Source organism: Pangasianodon hypophthalmus, chromosome 15 (genome assembly GCF_027358585.1).
Source record: "Pangasianodon hypophthalmus isolate fPanHyp1 chromosome 15, fPanHyp1.pri, whole genome shotgun sequence".
NCBI lineage: Eukaryota > Metazoa > Chordata > Actinopteri > Siluriformes > Pangasiidae > Pangasianodon > Pangasianodon hypophthalmus.
In genome coordinates, this window is record NC_069724.1 from 1,494,093 (window position 1) to 1,500,480 (window position 6,388).

Genomic DNA, 6,388 nt, shown 5'->3' on the forward strand with positions numbered 1-6,388 from the left:
ACGCCGAGACGATGAGAAAAGCTTGAACAGAATAAAGAGGAATTAAAGAACATACTTAACTCACCCAAAGCCAGCGTTCAGTGTGCTGAGTGTAATTGAGTTGATGAATTCAGAGTTGCATGGGGCCTGAACGCCGCCTGTAGGTCTCTGTCTCTGTCTCTGTCTCTAGTCTTGCTTTATTTAACTAATAAAATGTCAAGACAAATTTCATCCTAATCACAGATCTCAGATGTCTGAGTGATCTGGGAGATCTCTCCTTCTTCTAGTTACATTATAGATTCAGTGATTAGTTTCCCTGATAAAATAAATGAACATGGCAGCTGTACAGTAATACGAATGAATGATTTCTTTTTTCACCACTCTGCTGCATCCTTTATTTTTGACAGGTGAGCAATGTGGTCTTCATCTGCTTGCTTCTCTTGAATACTGCGACTGCGACTACGACTACGACTACGACCTGACGTGATCAGCTTGTGAAACTTCCGTCCAAACAGAAAGAATAATTTCCATTTAATCACGTTGTACTACTAGTACTACAATACTACAATAGCAAAATGCAATGTAGAACCGGTGAAGCATCTCGCAAACACAGAAATGTGAACGCAACAAAACAGAGCTCTAATAATGCCATTGTTTTGTTTCAAAAATGTAATCTGTTATTAGTGTCCTGAGATTGAAGTCTTTCTTGCACAGTGTCCACACTTACAAACAGTCCACTTTTAGCAAAATATCAAATTAATCACCTATAAATCATTTGAGACCATTAGTGTAATTTAACATTAATCAATTTCCTGATTAATTCTGTACAGTATAAGGATATCTTTACATAGTTTCTACACAAAATTTCTACACAAATTAAGTAAAAAATGTACAAGACTGCAATGAACACCTTAACTATTTTAAAAACTAACTGTTGTTAATAAATAGTTATTTATTAAAGTTTTACGTACCAGATGGAACAGTCCTAAACTGTGTAAGTTGTAAAGAATATTTTGTTAAACATTGATATTTTCAACTATTTTGGTTATCAACATTGATTATTTTAGACTTAAATATTAACAATTTTTGTAATTTTACATTTCAGGTATAATGTTTTATCACCATTTGAAGAAATATGTTGCCTCAAATAAATTAAGTTTTGAAATAATTTTTTTTGTAATTTTATATTGTGTTAATGCAAGTTTATAAGTGTAACAGACAAAGTCTAAGTAAAGATTACTCAAAATATTAATTAGCTATAACTTGTTGAAATTACTAAAACTTAGCTAATTGAACTTACTTGTAAGTTTTTTCTGCATAATTTACTTTTTAATATAAGTGATATTAACAATAAAAAATCCCATGACGTGAAATTTTAAGTAATTAAAAACATCTAAAGAAGATTGACAATCTTGATTAAACTCTAGGATGAGTCCATCGAAGCCTGAGAGTCTTTTAACCCCTCAAACTTCATGTTTATTATTCAGCGGTTCACCTTAAAGCACATTAATCACTAATGACTCTTGAATTATTGGGTAATTAGTGAATAATAGGAAATTCTGGATGTTCTGAGGGTGCCGAATGAAAGCCTTTGACTCATGGGAATTTAAGAAGCGTTGAATTTCGGATGATATAATGTGTGTGAAGGTGCTTGCTTGTCTGATAGGGCAGAGCTGAGTGTATAGAGCATTAATCAGTGTTACAGAAAGATTTAAGGAGCTCAGTAAAAAGCAGACATGCCTGAAAAGATTTATTCATCCCAAAACTCTAGCACTAAAAGCATTTAATAAGACCACAACGCAATGAAGAAAGAGAAAGAACACTGATACAGTCTAATCATATCCTCATTTGTTTCAGAAGTTACACATGACGTTAAGTGCTGTTACATAATAATAACAAATAATCCACGAAAAATCTAAACTAAAACAGCAAGGCCTGAAGTCTGTTATTCCTCTTATACCACAGCGATTTGCCAACAATTACAATTTTTACTTTATTAATGAACGACACATCACACTTTTTTAACTGTTTATAGTTACGTTTAATGTTATAGAAGTTAGTCCAATGTTATCGCTTACATTATAGCAGCTATAAATGGTCATTCCCTCACCACTTTCTCTTTATTCTCTCTTTGAAAGTTAATAAGACAAAAAAAACAAACAAAAAACGCAGCTTGTCATGTTATCAAAAAAAAACAAAAAAAACAAAACAGAAAGCATAAACTCCTCTGTCCTGAAAATGTCTGAATATTTACTGACTGTTACAAAGCGCTGGAACTGGAGACTCCTTCCACAAATGTTACATGGTGTTACATATCCTTACAGAAAACCTCACCACATCAATGACTATGTTTTTTTTTCTTTGTCTTATTAGGTTTAGATTACGTGGAGAGTTCGCCGTACAATTTCCATGTGAATGAGCTGTTATAGAAACAATAACGTATTAGAACGAGAACATCAGTATAAAAACATTTATGTTATAGCTGTGTTTTGTACCACTCACTGTGCTGTGGTCGAAAAAAAGAATTCAAGTCATTTCTTTAGTGGCTTATGGTTCATATCATGCAGTGTTTGAGAACTTTTGTATAAATGAATGTAATCAGCTATTGCAGATAAATCAGGATACTCTGTTTATAGAAACGTTGGTGAAATTCAGTGTGGTTGAGCAGTTAAGAACTTTTGACAGAGACAGAAACGCTGCGCCGAGTCGCATTCTTCTTTCCTGATTTAAAATGAACAGATGAGTGTATGGAAAAAGTACAGAGTGACAAGTCTGACACAGGACAGAGAAACGCTGGCCCTTACCGTGAGCTTCATGAAGGACGAGTTAAAACAAAAAGTTAAGAGGTCAAGTATGAGTGAATATTTGAATAATAGTTTGGCTCACATTTAACAGCAACCAACATAACAAAAATGAATAACAGACCAGACAGTAGGTACCTGGTTCTTGTTCACTTTAGACAAGTAACTACGTGAGTGTTGCACTGACTCACACACGCACACACACACACACACACACACACACACACACACACCCAGTCTGTCAGCCATAATGCTAGGGAGTGCATACCAGTCTGTTAGTATCCAGTCTTGGGAGCTTCCTGCTGTGTCTGATTTGCTGAATTATTTTTGGATTCTGGATACTGTAAATTCCAACACATCTTTTATTATTTTCTGTAAAGTTTGATTTGAGGGGAAATATGGATTCATTTTTGACTGGAAATTTGATTTTAGACACAGATAAATATAAATACTTCCATCCTGATAAGGTATCAGTCTGGCTGGAATTTATAAACTGTATAAAATCATCCTCCATTTTGTTTGAATCATTACTCACAGTGTAGTGAGGAGTATTGCACATGCTTGTGCTCATTCCATGCAGTAATGTTAGATGCCTTGACTTTAGAGTTTGGTACTTTGCGTACCAGACGTTGTTAAGACACATGCAGGAGTTTGTTTAAAGAAGTGTGACGCAGCACACAGGAGGACAGAGCACAGCTCTTACGTTTACATTCTAGTACTCTGTACTTTCGCCAGACTAATAAAAAATCCAGCTTTCCAGCTTAGTGCGCAAACTTCCCAAAGAAACACTAGTTACGTATGTAACAGAAATCCACCAGGGTTTGATTTCACCTGGATAGTTTCTCATGCTGAGACCTTCAATAAATTCACAAAGAGAGAAAATGAAAAACAAGCAAACAAAAAAAAAAAAACCTGGTTTTCTTACACATTTACTACCTTGGCTATGAATTTTAAAAAGTATTTTTTTTCTATTTTTACAGACAATCTAGACACTGAATGTGATGCTTTAGAATATTTGTCTACATCCTGAATTTTAGTTTGTATATTTTGACATGGGAAAAAAAAGGACATGTGGAAATGGCAGTGTCCAGGTCAATAAATGAGGTAAAACACTATGATGTTGTGGGTTTGATAAATTTACCCCATTTATTGACCTGGACTCTGCCGTTTCTAGCGCGCTTGTCGCTCACTTGGAGCCAGATTAGCAGCTATATCGGTGTACGTCATTCCTCCATCAATCATTTTAATTATACGGCTCTGATGACGCCATCTTTCCGGCATCTTTTAGCTAATTTCTCCTAGACATCCATGTTCAAATCCTCAGATCTCCCCCTTTGTGTGAAAGTGGGAGATGGGAAAATGAGAAGAAGCTGAGATTTCAGGATTTGAATGCTTGTTTTATATGAAACATCTGGGTTTGTTTTGCAGAAATAAAATGGAAATTATATATAAATATATACATTTCCATATATGGATTAGAAGAATGATACACAAGTGGGATTCGAGTAGAATGTGAATGTGCTTTTTTGTTTTTATGTGGAAAAAAAAGACAAGTAAGGCCTTTTATAGCATTTCTGTGTTGATAGACACAGCACAGGGTGGATTGTGATGTGTGTCACCATCTAATAACTTTCAGTGTAGGTCATCATGAACGATAAACGATATATTATTTAAAGCTCTGCCTCTGTCACAGTGGAACGTCTCCAGAATGCAGCTAGCATAAACAGTACCAGTTACAGAAAAATAAAAAAGGTGGTGTTATGTCCTAACGTATGTATATTTTTCTGTAACTAGTACTGTTACTGGATGTACTGAAGTTACTGAATGTTCCTTACACAAGTTCTTGACAGAATTAAAGTAATTTACATAAACATGTCAAGTTCTGTTAAAAAATTTAAACCAATGCCTCAAACTATTTTTACATCCTGTATGTGACAAACTTCACCTAGTGAATGCTCAGTGTTTAATTATTTATTATTATTATTATTATTATTATTATTATTATTATTATTATGTACATTAATTCACAGCAGTCTTGCAGGCTGTTCAAATTAGCTGATTAGTTGTTAGCCTGCTAAATAACGTAATTCAATGGCGTACATGAATGAACGCACCAAACTGAGCTGGACAGTGGACACAGGGGCTCTAAACAAATGCAGCACATAATACCTTATTTTATTGCACAAGCATTTGAATGGTACAAATGTAAATGAAGTCACAAACGGAGTTTGATGCATGTTACGAGTGCATTGTGAGAATACGTCATTAAAATACACACAAATCAAGATGGCTTAGTAAAATGAATTTATAAGCTGGCTGATATTTTGGGAATAACGGATTCCTGTTTCTTGTCTTTAGAATCTTGATGTGGTTTATCTGGTGACATTTCCCTGTACAAAGAAAAGAACAGTGAGTGCTGTTTTTGGGAACTCACCTGTGCGGGAAGTCTAAAGGAAGTTGTGAATTAATATTTATGCAAAACATTTTTCCGTGATGGAACGCTGGTGGCAGCAGGTTGTGTGACCGCATCACTGTCTATGAACATGTTTTGCATGTTCTTCCTGGTTCTTCAGTTTTCTCCCACTCTCCAAAAATCTCCTAAATTGCTCCTGGGTGTGAATGTGTGTGTGCATGATGCCGTGTCATAGACTAACATACCATCTAGGGTAAATTCCCACTGTTCTCATGCCCGGTGGTCCTTGGGTTCGGCTGTGGCCCTGACCAGGATAAAGTGGTGTAAGTAATTAGTAAGTAAATCTTTCAGAGAGGAGACTGACCGTGTAGAGATATCACAGCTGGGGTTCCCAAACTAGCGGTCACAACCCCATGTATGGGTCACTCGACTTACACATTTTGTTGTGAGAGAAACTCACAATATCCTCTTTTGTTTTGTTCATTTATTTTACAGATTAATATTACAAATATATGTCATTCGAACTCTGAAGAAGGATTTCGTGCGCTACCATTTTGAAATAGTAGCAAACAAGCTACATTTAAATGAAGGATGTAAGAGCTGTTTTGGTCTTTTTTTAGTGTAGGAGTTCAACCATAAAAATGGACAAATTTTTCCATCCATCTACCTGCACTAGATCCTCGACAACATTGACAAACTCTGACTCAGCAGAAAAACAGAAGTCAAGAACACGAACCTGAAAATCTGCTAAGACATTTATTGTATAAGGATGTACACTACATGGCCAAAGGTATGTGGATAGATGACCATCACACCCATATGTGCATCTTCTAGAAAGTCTCTGTATGCTGTAACTTTACAATTTCCCTTCACTGGAGCTAAGAGGCCCAAACCTGTTCCAGCATGACAATGCTCCTGTGTACAAAGCGAGCTACATAAAGACATGGTGTGTGAAGGTTGGAGTGGAAGAACTCGAGTGTCCTGCACAGATCCCTGAACTTACTCAACCCCACTGAACACCTTTGGGATGAACTGGAACTGGAGACTCCTTACCTGACATCAGAGCCTGATCTCACTAATGCTCTTGTAGCTGAATGAACACAAATCCCCACAGCCACGCTCCAACATCTAGTGGAAAGCTTCCCAGAAGAGTGGAGCTTATTATAACAGCAAAGAGGGAATAAATCTGGAATGA